The following is a 13,211-nucleotide window of genomic DNA, read 5'->3' on the forward strand; positions in this document are numbered from 1 at the left end:
GAAGTGGGAGTGCTGGGTTCTGATGATGGTGAGTGGTCTTGGTTTCTGTTAGTAAGATTCTTATGTTTACCTTTCGCCATCTGGTAATCCCTGGAGTTAGTTGTTATAGTTGTCTGTTTAGAGATTGTTCTTCTGGTGATTCTGTTAGCCTCTATCCGCAGACCTGGGAGACAGGCTCTCTCCTCTGAGTTTCAGTGGTCAGAGCACTCTCTGCAGGCAAGCTCTCCTCTTACAGGGAAGGTGCCCAGATACCTGGTGTTTGGTCCTCCTCCTTGCCGAAGATGAATGTCCAAAACAGGACCTTTCCCAGAAGCTGTGTTGCTTTGGCGGGTCACAGAAGCTGTCAGCTTGTGTGGTGCACACTCTCACCTGTGCAGACTATGTTTGGTGGAGTCCCAGAACCAAGATGGCTACCGCCAATCTAGAGGCAAAAGCCTTCTGGGTCGAGTGGACACCTGTCCTCTGGCCAGGAAGGTGGCCGAATGTCTGGGGCCCGAAAAGGGTGCTGTCTCAATAGCTCTGTGGCTCCTGCCTGTCCCAGAAGCTGTCAGCTTCTGTGGTGCACAGTCTCACCTGTGCAGACTATGTTCGTTGGAGTCCAGGAACCAAGATGATTCCTGCCGATCCTGAGGCAAAGGGCTCCCAGGCCGGGTGGACACCTGTCCTCTGGCCTGGCGGGTGGCCGGATGTCTAGGGCCAGAAAAGGGTGCTGCCTCAAAGGCTCTGTGGCTTCTGCCTGTCCCACAAGCTGTCAGGTTCTGTGGTATACACTCTCCCCTGTGCAGACTAAGCTCCTATGTTCAGTGGAGTCCCGGAACCAAGATGGCTTCTGCAGATCCTGAGGCAAAGGGCTCCCGGGCCAGGTGGACACTTGTCCTCTGGCCTGGAGTGTGGCCAGAGGTCTGGGGCCCAAAAAGGGCGCTGCCTCAGAGGCTCTGTGGCTCCCGCCTATCCCAGAAGCTGTCAGCTTCTGTGGTGCACACTCTCACCTGTGCAGACTAAGTTCAAAGGAGTCCCGGAACCAAGATGGCTCCTGCTGATTTTGAGGCAAAGGGCTCCGGGGCCGGGCGGGGACCTGTCCTCTGGCTGGGAGGGTGGCTGGATCACCTGAAGTCTTAAGATCCCGTGGCTGGTGTTGTGAGTAGCTGGCGGGTGTTAGCCGACTCTGCGCCCTAGCTACCCGGTGCTGGTCGGACCAGAAGGGGCTTGTGCCCCTACTCAGGCCAGGTTTTCTGGTTCCCTAACTAATGCAGTCTCAGGTCCCGCCTGATTGGATTGGAGCAGAAGCTGTGTTCCACTCACTAGAAGTCTTAATCTCCTCTGACTGGTGTTGTGAGTAGCTGGCAGGTGTCAGCTGACTCTGCGCCCTAGCTACCCTGGTGCTGGTCGGACTGGAATGGGCTTGTGCCTCTACTCAGACCGGTTTTCTGCTTCCCTAACTAATGCAGTCTCAGGTCCCGTGCAATTGGAATGGAGCAGACGCTGTGTTCCACTCACCAGAAGTCTTAAGCTCCCGTGGAGGGTGTTGTGGGTAGCTGGCGGGTGTCAGCTGACTCTGCGCCCTAGCTACTCTAGCCCTGGAATTTCTAAGCTACTCTTGCTTTATTCCTTGACTTCAGTTAGTGCTCACAAAAGGCTCAGTCCTGTGTTGGTGGTTACTGTGGTAGCAACAGTGGTTGTGGTTGGAATAGTGCTTATGATACACAAGGGAAATGTTTAAAGAAAGATCTGGAGTATGCTAGTCAACAGATGAGGATCTGAGTTCTGATCTCAGCACTGATGTAAAAGGAGGATGACCAGCTTATCTGTAATGGAAGAGCTGTAGGGGGGCGGCAGACAGAGGAATATCACCAGGTTCACTGGTCAGCCAAACTGACCAGTCACTGAAACATAGTGAACCATAGTGAAACACTTCATGCCAACAAAGCAAAATAAGCTTGAAAATGAATAAGAAGACCTCTGAACTCAACTATGGTTTCCACACAGTCATGAACATACATGTGCAGGCATGTACACCATACATGTGCAGGCATGTGCACGTATACACACATCACACACACATATACACATAATTCACATACAAATAAAGTAGGAAATCTACATCTTTATATAAGTTGATAATATAAATGTGTAAAAGGGTATATATATTAAAAGATAGTCTTCCATCATTAGTTCAAAATGAACATAAAATTTGTTATAGGCATCACTGAAAAGAACTAGAACTTTCCTAGGTGGTCAGTGTTAGAGCAGTATTCCCCTTCCCCCGTTTCTGGTGGGTGCACAAACCAATGAATATCACACGGGTGTTTTTTTTTTCCTTCTATATATATTTTTATTAGATATTTTCTTTATATACATTTCAAATTTCAAATGCTATCCCAAGATACAATTTGCAAAACACAAGAAAATCAAGAAGAGGGAAGACCAATGGGTGGATACTTCGTTCCTCCTTAGAATAGGGAACAAAATACCCATGAAAGGAGTTACAGAGATAAAGTTTGGAGCTAACACACGGATGTTCTTTAACGTGTGCATGTACTAGTGGGTTTTTGTTCCAAGAGACATATCTATTTTGAATCTAATACAAAAATGACTAAGCATACCAAGTTGGAGCAGGCTGAAAGTGCAGATGTTTTAAGTGTGAAATGTTTTCCATCTACGTAAAAAATAGTGGAGCAGAAATGATTTTGTAAATAGTGTTCTCTTGACTACCAAGACAGGACAGCTTCCCAAACAGAAATTCCAGGGATATTTTTGCAACGGGCAGCATGTAAATGAGAATGATTTTAGGGTCCTAAGTGCACAGCAGAGATGCAGAAAGCTTCCAACAGGCTCCTGGGCAATGTATGTATAATATGCCATCTAGAGAGGAAATGATCTCCCACCTTCTAGAAAATGGGACATTTTCAAAGTCAAAGCCTTCTTATGCCAAAAATACCTAAAAGCCTGATTTTGCTTAAATCTTAGACAGGCTAACGTGAAAAGGGATGAAACTAAATTCTCCATAAGAACTAAAATAATTAAGAAAAATCTCAAGAAAAAAAAAGAGGGGGAAGAATGGAGATTTCAGAGACCCCAAGCAAAATGTTAAAAGAGAAACAAAGACATACTCAACCTAAGCTGTTTAAAACTCAACAAGGCAAGTAATGAACAAAGGACCCTGGCAGCAGGCTGCTTGCCATGACCTCACAAGCTCTCAGATGACTCTATGATTCATGAGCTGAGTGTGTCTGCTGTATGTCCACACAAGGGCTGGGGGACACATGCTGGCCCAGCAGCACGCCATCACCCGGTACCATGTGTAAGCAATGCCGAGCATGTGTGACCATCATGGGGCTCTATTTTTAAGATGTGAGTTTACTATGACTTCTAATCCTACTTTAGATGTCGACTTCATGATCTGAAGCAGTATGTTTATTTTAATCCACGGTATATTTTAGAATTATGACATTATTGCAAAGAAATAAAGAATGAGAGAGGAAAGATTGTATCCAGAGAGTTTTCTGATAGTTGGCTCAAGCCTCTAGAGAGATTAGGAACATGTCAGTGACTCATATAGGCATGTGTTACATGAAAAGAATAAACGTGCTGGCCCCTCAAATATTGTCAAGATGTTTTCTGTACTGAGAACATTGTATAGCAATCTGAGGTTGGCTTGCTGGCCCGATAGTAGTGCTTTCTGTTCCAAGGTCATGGGGAAAGTGGGACCCAGGAGGCATGATGCTTTGCCTTTCTCTTTAATCCCCCTGCATGCTCGCACATTGGCTCTCTGGTCACTCTTCCTGATCCAGCTTTACATGGTATCTTGCTTGTTTGATGTTGCTTGAGACAGTCTTATTCACTGTGAGTTCTGGCTGGCTTAGAACTCACCATGTAGAACAAGCTGGCCTCCAACTCATATAAATGCCCCCATCACAGTCTCTCAAGTGCTAGGATTAAAGACATGACTAATCTTTTTGAGAGGAGTTCTAATGTACTACAGGCTGTCCTCCAACTTGCTATGCAACCAAGGATGACCTTGAACTCCTGATCTTCCCAAGTGTTGGGGTTAGAGTAGGAGCCACAATGCCTGGCTTATGTAATGCAGGGAATCAAGACAACAAAGGGCTCCATTGTGCCTGTTAGGCAGACACCCCACCAGATGAGCCCTATCCTCTCCTTGACCATTGTGAATTAAGAAAATGCAGCAAAGGTAAGCCTAGAGAGATAGGTTGATGTTAAAGCTCTTAATGCACATGTGTGAAGGCTTGAATCCCTAGTAACCACATTAAATAGATAGTAGAAACACACATTTGTAACCATAACACAACTATAGTGAGATAGATAAGTAAGAGAATTCCCAGAAGCTCATGGGCCAGGAAGCCTGGCTTATGCCTGATGAACAACTATCTTAAGGAGGGTGGAGGCAACACCAGACAACTCTCTGATTTCACATTTACACAACAGCATGTGCATGACCACATTCACACACACACACACAATATATATATATATATATATCAAATATATGTATACACCATACATGTAGAAATTAAAAATAAATGAATGGTGCAGGACTTTGATCCCATAACTGAGAAGCAGATACAGGCAAATCTCGAAATTCAAGGGCAGCCAGAGCTACACCAAGAAACCCTGTCTCACAAAACCAAAATAATAAAATAAATATATAAACAAATAAGATGAATAAGAAAAAGAAAACACAAAGTCTAACAGATTATTCACTGCTTGCTTGAAAGCCTGCTTCTCATGACAGAGTAAAGCCATTCTCTATAAAAGTGGATCTGGCCCAAGGCCCACCTCTCTGCTTCATACAGTCCGTTCCTTCTCACCCTGCCTTACATTCACCTCTTTCAAATTTTATTACTTTTTTATTGTTTGAGTATTCTATACATGTTTATTTCTTCTCAACCCCAGTTCCTACTTTCCAAATCTTTCCCATTCCACTCAGCATAATTACCTCCAAATTTCTCATGTTTTCTTTTTAACCCTCTGAGTCCACTTAGTACTTCCTTTATGTGACCAGGGATAATGCTGCCTATGGGAGCACAGGCATTCCCTTAGGAGCTTCACCCTTGAAGAAAAATGATTCGCCATCTTCCAGCAGTCATCCATTGCCAGTAGCTCCTCGGCTAGGGGTAGGGTTTTGTTAGTTCTACCTCCATTCATTGTACATCAGTTATATTGATGGGCTTGATCTTGCTCAGGTCTTATACATGCTGTTCCAACCACTGTGAGTTTGTGGCCCTGTTGTGTCTAGAGACACTGCTTAGTTATAGTCATTCACCAACAGTGACACGTACAGTCTTCCCTCACCTTCTTACGTAGTGTTCCCTCAGCCTTTGGAGAAGGGGTGTGACACATGTGTCCCACTCAGGATGGAACATTCTACAGGCTCTCATTCTCTACATGCTGACCAGAAGGTATTGTTTTAATATCTGTGAGTGCTGCTGGTCTTGGAATCCGTGATGATAAAGGATGATAGATGCCTTGCTCATTAACCATTCATGGGCTGAGCAAAAACTACATTCGGGATTTTCCACCCTCCTTCACCCCTTCCACTTCACACTTGCTTCCACTGGTTTCTCACTATTAGTTCTGAAATTTTAAGTGACTTCTAAGTCATGCTGTCCAGAGGAACTCCCCAAGATAACCAGCTCTCTGTTCTTGTTACCCTGATCAATTCACTTTCACATGAAGCAGGGTTGAAGGGGTCCCTGCAAAGAAATGAACCACAAAGTGGTAAGAAGAAAAACTCTATTCAGTGTGACTGGATCAAACTCTTAGAGTGTGATGCCAGGCAGTCTGTTGCCGGCATATTTAAACACAATCTAATTTGGAAAACAGTTTTCTGGTATAATACAATCTCCAGTGCACAAGGTAGGATAATTACATTGAAATTTAAAGTTTGTGTCATTTCTTCCAAAAAGATACATTAGAGATAGGTTACATGTAGTAGCCTGAGGACCTTAAAAAAGGATCTGACATGGTCTCAGCCATACAGATAGTATAGAGGTCATTGCTTGCTCCCTTGGAGATCTGTGGACACGAGGACTTTTGTCCTCCCAAACACGGTCTTCTCCATCTTCTCATTTTCTCTGGTGATGTTCTGATGATAATTCTCTGCTTTATTTATTCTTGGTTCATTTCACACATGCATAAAATACATTTAGACCATATTCTCCTCTATCCACCCCATTCTATCTACCTTCCAACCTTCTCCCAACATCCTCCTTCCAACTCCATGCCCTCTTCTTTCATAAACCACTGAGTCCAATTAGTGATGCTATGCCTAAGCAATGGATGTAGGGTTTGCACAAGACCAAGCCAGTCAGCTTTATAACATAGATGGGGATAAAGCTTACAAAAATGTTGCATCTAGCTGAGGACCTATTGGTAATTGATGGCTACTGAGAAAGAAGAGCCTGTTTTCATGAAGGACATGGCCCATTGTAGCTTTTTCAATAACAAGTTAACACTCTTTCCCAAGATTGCACTGATGGGTTCCAAAATATTTATAGGCCATTTCCCAGCATGGCAACTTCATACACTTACTGAATACTTTAATATTACAATCCAAAGTTGAAGATAAAATCCAGAAAGCCTTAGATATGTGCATCTCATAGAACCTAGCCCATCTCTAAGAAGTGCCCCCCCCCCCCCGCCCAGTTGCTTCAAAACCTCTCCAGAGCTATCATTGCTCCATAATTTCCCTTCCCAAGGAACAAAGCTATCTGGGTCTCAGACAATCCATCCTACAAAGCACTCATTTCTTTTTAACTTGCACTGATCATGTGACTCCCTCCTGAGTTCAAAGAAGACATACTCAGCATGCCGGGCCTTCAGGAGCTTCTTTTGAAGAGGACTAGTGTGGATTTTGAGGAAGATCATGTAACTTGCCTTAAGCTCAAATAGTAAGAGAAAGAGAAGGAACAGTTGTTAGGGAAGCTGACCAAATTTTACCTACACCATCTGTGAAAACAGTACATGCTGTTTTCTATGGAAAGTGCAACAGAGAGCATGCCTTGGAATAAGGCTGTGTAGTTCAGAGAACATGACTTCATGACTCGTCCAATTACATCTGAAACATCTGCCCTATAGATTCTCAAAAATGCAAATTACAGTTTCTCTCAGTCTCATAAAAAACTGATAATGTGGTTTGCCAGTGTAGTGATATAGTAGTCTTTTCTATGATTGTTTATGTTGAGAAGTATTTTCTGAGACTGGTTCTCACTGTAATTCCCTGGCTGGTCTGGAATTCACTGTGTAGACCAGATTGGACTGAAACTCACTAAGATCAGTCTGCCTTTGCCTCTCAAGAGCTGGGATTAAAGACATATATTAGCACATCCAGGCTGAGAATATTTTTTTTATTTCCCCACCAATAAATAAATAAATAAATACCTAAACACACACACAAACACACAAAACACACACACACATGCACACATACACACACACACACACACACACAAATATATATATATATGATGTGGTCCTTATTTGTCCCATAGATTTTATATATTAAAGAAAACTCAAACCACTGACAACTGCTAAGCTAGTATAGAACAGCCTTATTCTGTAAAGCCTTTTGCAACATATTAATCTGCAAGAGCAAATTACCTTGGAAGTTTCCTGAAGAGGAGCAGAACTAAGCTAAAGGGTATTAAGAAGTAGCAGTTGCCATGCGGTCACCACTAATTCCCCCCTTTACAGACATCCTAAGTGCATGGCTTTGCTATCTTCAGTGTTAGGATTTAAACATGAATTCTCTTCTGAGAGGCTCATGTGTTTCACCTATGGCGCTCAGTGCAGCTGTGCTCAAAGCTGAGGCTGTGAAGAAGTAAATGTGTCATAAGAGCAGTGACTTTGTCAATGGATTTATTCCTTTATAGAGTCCATAGCCTCTGATAGATCCATCCACACATGGCTGCATTGCCTGATGGGTCCATGCCCTGATTGATCTATCCTCTGATGAAATCCTTGATGGTTCTATTGCCCTATAGGTCCATACCCTTATAAGATCATGTGTGAGCATTCATACATTAATAGCAAGACTGGAAGATGGTAGCTGTGTTGGGCAGTGGTGCCTAAGTGGAAGAAGTCAGGTCACTAAGGATTGTGTTCTAAAAAGAAACAACCTGGTCTTAGCCTATTTTGTCTTTCTATGTTTGTTGACTACCAAGAGTAGAGTAAGATGCCTCTTACATACAGTCTACTATGATGTTCTTCTGCACAGGCCATGCTGTTTTGGGGACCTGTCACTTCCCCTGAAGCCATGTTTACTTTTCTTACAAAAGATAGTAGAAACACAAGAGGCCAACAAGATAATGTAGGCAAAGTTAAACATATAGCATGCTATAATACAAGCAAGCCAAGTGACTACCCCAGTGAGCGGTGCTGTAAGAGAGCACATCATAAAGAGAGAAATTGAGGGCAAGTATACAGTTCCCTTATTCACATTAGCCTGAATGGGATTCATTCTCATACAGAAAAATCTCACCTCTCCAACACATTGTCAACATGCCCATCTCATGGCAAAGTTAGGCAAAGACTTCCAGCTCTTATGATAGACAATGAGTTCAGAGGGCCAGGCACTATGAGCTACTTAGGTAAGTTGTCAATTCAGCACACACTGCATGTAACTTAAGTGGTGGGACAGAGATGGGGTTGACAAGAAAGATCAGTCACCCTTCTGTGGCATGCTAAGTCACTGGGCAGTTGCCCTGGACTGTAATCAAATCTATTTCTTTGCTAGCCCCAGGTCTCAATCCCTAGAGGATCCTCTGTTCACATAATACTCTTTGTATATATTTAAGAGTATTAGAGAAAATGTCATCGATGGATCCCAAAGACTATCTCATGTCACTGATTTGTCACTATCTTTTTAATCTATACTGGTGTCAATGTAGCTACTTCCCCTTGTCGGGGGTGGGGAGAAGAGAGAGAAAGAGAGAAGACAATTTTCTTTCAATGTGTCAGGTTGTGCCTAACTCTGTGGAAAAGCTATACATTTTTTTTTTTAAGAAAGTATCTCACTATGTACCTGCCTAACTTGGAACACACTGTGTTGATCAGGATAGCCTAAAGTTCACAGAAATCCACCTGCCTTTTGTAATTACCTAAGGCTATAGTTTTAATCTCTTAATTAGTTCATTATCACTTATTACTATATTTCTTGTTTCCAAGTTTTCATTTGATTCTTACTTTATTTTTATTTTATTTTTTATTTTACCCAAACTTTGTCTTGGTTAGCATTTCTTTTTTAATAACTTTGGTTAATAATTAGTCTTAGCTTTTTGCATACATGAAAATAGATTTGCATAATTTTCAATACCTGTTCCATAAAGAGTGAGTTTTGGAGTAGGGAGAGTTATGAATGTAAAAATCACTTCCCTTCTAAGCACTAAAGATAATGATGCACTTCCTTCCAGTCCCGAGTGCTACCAAAGAAAACAAATCCACCTTTCACATAAGATTCATGCTTGTCCTGACTCATTAAGATTGTATATATTTTTGTTGTTGTTTTGAGGTTTAAAAACAGCATGTATAAAGTGTATGTGGACCTTTTTGAGTTCATGGAGTCCATCTCTCCAAGGTTTCCCAAAGGCTTGTGAGTCTTCATCTTTGGATAGTTGTTGTTTTCTATTGTTTCTTTGATTATTTTTTACTTTGAGAAACTTCTATAGTGTTGATAATTGACCATTCTATTTGAATCTTCCATGCTCTCCATCTATTTGTCTTTTCCTGGTGAATTCTAAAGTTATTTTTGCTTAATTTCACAACTATGAATTTATGTTTCAGTAATGATGACATGATATAAAAACTCAATTACTTCTTGGTAGATTTCATTGTCTTCATCTGAAGAGTCTCTTGGTTCATGGGACTGTATAGGATCTCATCCCACTAAGTATATGTTATATTGATTCTGTAGCCTTCTCCAGCAAGCTACATTGTCCCTGTTTTATCAGACAGCTTGTTTGCTAACTTCCTCATATATAATATCCACTAACGCTGGGCTGCATGAGTATGATGTATTCAGTAATCTTTGCTCATCTATTTGTTTCTTTTGACTAAAATCCATAATTTACGAACATTGGAAAAAGGCTGGACAACATGTCAATAAAGAAGTCTGAGAAAATTATTTAATTGGTTATCAGAAGCCACCAGTGCCTTCTTTGATCCAACTTCAACATTCTCTATCCCAGAATTAAAAACAAAACCCAACCTCCAGTAGCATGATACTTGAAACTGAGCACGGATCAATGTACTACTGAATCCCAGTTTGTTGTGCCAATTAACAGCATAAACTTCTCCATAGGCATTGCTTCTGCTTCTTGAATTTAAAGTCTGTAGGTTTAAAAGATCCCTAAAGGTATCTCGCCACACATTTCTCTGCTGTTTCTTATTGCGTATTTTAAGAGTTGTTCTTTTCTCAGTGAGCTGATTCCATGTATTTTATTACAGTCATTTGTCTTGTTTTACAATGGTATTATAAACTTAAATGTTTTAAATATTAAAATATTCCTCTGTTTAATTTAGGGATTTGGAGCCTGTGAACTTACTCTCCATCTTGATCCCATCTTTTCTACAACCTCATTTAGTTTACACTATTAGCATACTAATTTCATTAATGTCCCTAACAGATTGCACTAGGATAAACTTTCAATCCACCAAAGTCAAAATAACACAAATTATGAATCAGCAGTTTAAATGAATGAGATTTTATTGCTGATTAATGAGTGTTTGTCTATACAACACCCGAACAAACCTGTCAACTAAAGGGAAAAACACAATCATTTGAACCAATTTCAAGAGGCCATGCTTTGCTTTTAAATAGTTGTACCCATGCCATGTAGACACAGATTGAGGTACACATGACCTATGAAGTCACTGAAGTAATTAGAAGTTATGTGATTTTTCCTTCAGATAACACAGCCAAGTAGCCATTTGGTCAAGAATAGCCCCAATGTGCTTTGCCTGCTGCAAATCCTTTTGGATTTATTTTTCAGCTCATTCAATCGATTTATGACTTTGTAAGCTAAGCCAAGAAAATGCATCATGAGCCACCCTGCGAACTAAGGAACATTTAGTTCACGTACCCTCCAGCTCCTACACTAACAAGCAACAGCAACGCCACAGCACAAATTATCTCCAATAGCATTAATTCCCTTAACACATAACATGTGGCCAAGCAATGGGACCCTTTCCAAGCTATGTTTTCTAGAACACGGTGCTTATTAAACTCCTCTCTAGGAACACATGAGAAACAATCAGTGGCAATCTGTTTTGCACCCCACCTCCCCTGCCCCTCCCAAAAAAGCCCTCTCAAAATGTGCAAGGCTACCTCAGTCATAAATGCCTCTCAGCTTTGAAAGATTATATAAAGAAGAGCGTTTATTATTGGGGACCATTGATTCAGTGTTCACATTGAGAAGTAGGAAAGTATTTGAAAGATAATGCTCTGGTCTGTGGTAGTGGACATCTGTGCTTTCCACATCTGTGCCAGGGCAGAGGCTTGATGTGGACAGAAAGGGAAGAGACTCAGAGATCATTAGATACATCGGAAGTCTTGATGAAAGAAACACTTTCTTCAATAACAAAGACTGTTATGCTTTTAAATAACAAGCATGAAGGCAATTATTTTTGTAGAGAATCTGACTGTATTGCTGTCATACCTACAAAAATCTATTATTATCCTGTATTTGTAGAAAAGCTGTCCTTTCCAGCCAAAAAGCAAACCAATATATGGATCCTATCTTCAAAGATTTCCAAGTTATGAATGGTTTCTTCATAGGAAATATAGGAAGGACTGTGGAATGCAAGAGAACGGGTTTCAGAAAAACAAGTGAGATCTGTACCACATGGGTAGAATAGGATCACTAATAGCATTGGCCTGACTGCTGCGACTCCTCAAGGTAGCATAGCTTTGGAGAAATGGCAGAATGTTGTTTCATGGACATTTTATCTTTTTAAATGTTTCTGTATTGAAACTTTAATCAAGTCTTATGGCTTAATTTTCTCATTTGTATCCCTGTGTAGCAATAGGAAACATGTGTGAACTGAACCTCTTTTTTGGTATGTATCAACATATGAGCCTTTACAGATGCGTGCCCCTGCTTGACATCATTTTCCTTCTATGAACGAACAAGACCATTTTGATTAGAAACCTATTTATTTTTAGTGCTAAACCCACTAGGGAGGGACCGTATCTAATTGAGTGGTGAACTACACCCTACATATTGATGTGAAACACAGTAAGTAGAGGAGAGAATGTGAGCCAGAGTTTTCCCTTGAATAAGTTCAGTAAACCCATACATTTAGATCTGCAAAGGCAGTTTTCCATTCTCCAGCAGATCAACTTAAATCACAGATTTTAAAGAAGAGTTTATAGCTACCTAAATAATAAGGTGCCACCTAGAGCTATCAAATTTACCCATTGGGTAGGGCCCTGTTGCAAAACTCTGGATCCACAAATCATATTCAAGTTCAGGAGCCAAAACTCTACCTTCACACTCCCTCTGTTTCACTATCTCCAGGGAGCCAGCAGTGAAAGAAGCGATGATGATGGTGCATTCATTTTCTGCCTTATTTTCAGCCTTCTCTTGTCTGTCAGATTTTTGTTCATCCAAAGGGTTTTGGGTTTTTGTTTTTGTTTTTTTGTTTGTTTGTTTGGTTTGGTTTGGTTTTTTTTTTCATGAAAGCTCCTTCAGGTTTCTATTTTGTCTATGGAGTAGTCATCTGATATTTGATCCTAGGTCAGATAAGTCTAGAAGTTCTGAGAGCTGACATACTTCATACTGCATATTAATCATACTAATCAAATTAGACTAATAAATTAGAGTCTAATCATATTCTTGACTGAAACCAAATGTCCACACTATCTCTGGTGAGGCAGGCTCCTCCTATTGGTCCTCACTTACAAATATGTACATATATTAGATTTTTATTATGACACCAAATGCATAAATCAGTTTCAATTCTACTTTCCACTATGTTTAAAATAGTTGATGGGTCATTTCTAGCAGTAAGTTATTTCATAAAGGCTTTTACATCTTGCTAGAGCTACTACCAGGTGGGAGGAAATATGTTGTTGGGGGATTCAGGACAATTTACACTGATGGAACTTCAGTCCTTCCTAAGCGCATGCAAAGATGTAGAGACCTGGGAGAAATTAATATGAATATCAAAATTGATCAAACCAAGCACAGTTT

Source organism: Mus caroli, chromosome 3 (genome assembly GCF_900094665.2).
Source record: "Mus caroli chromosome 3, CAROLI_EIJ_v1.1, whole genome shotgun sequence".
Lineage (NCBI taxonomy): Eukaryota > Metazoa > Chordata > Mammalia > Rodentia > Muridae > Mus > Mus caroli.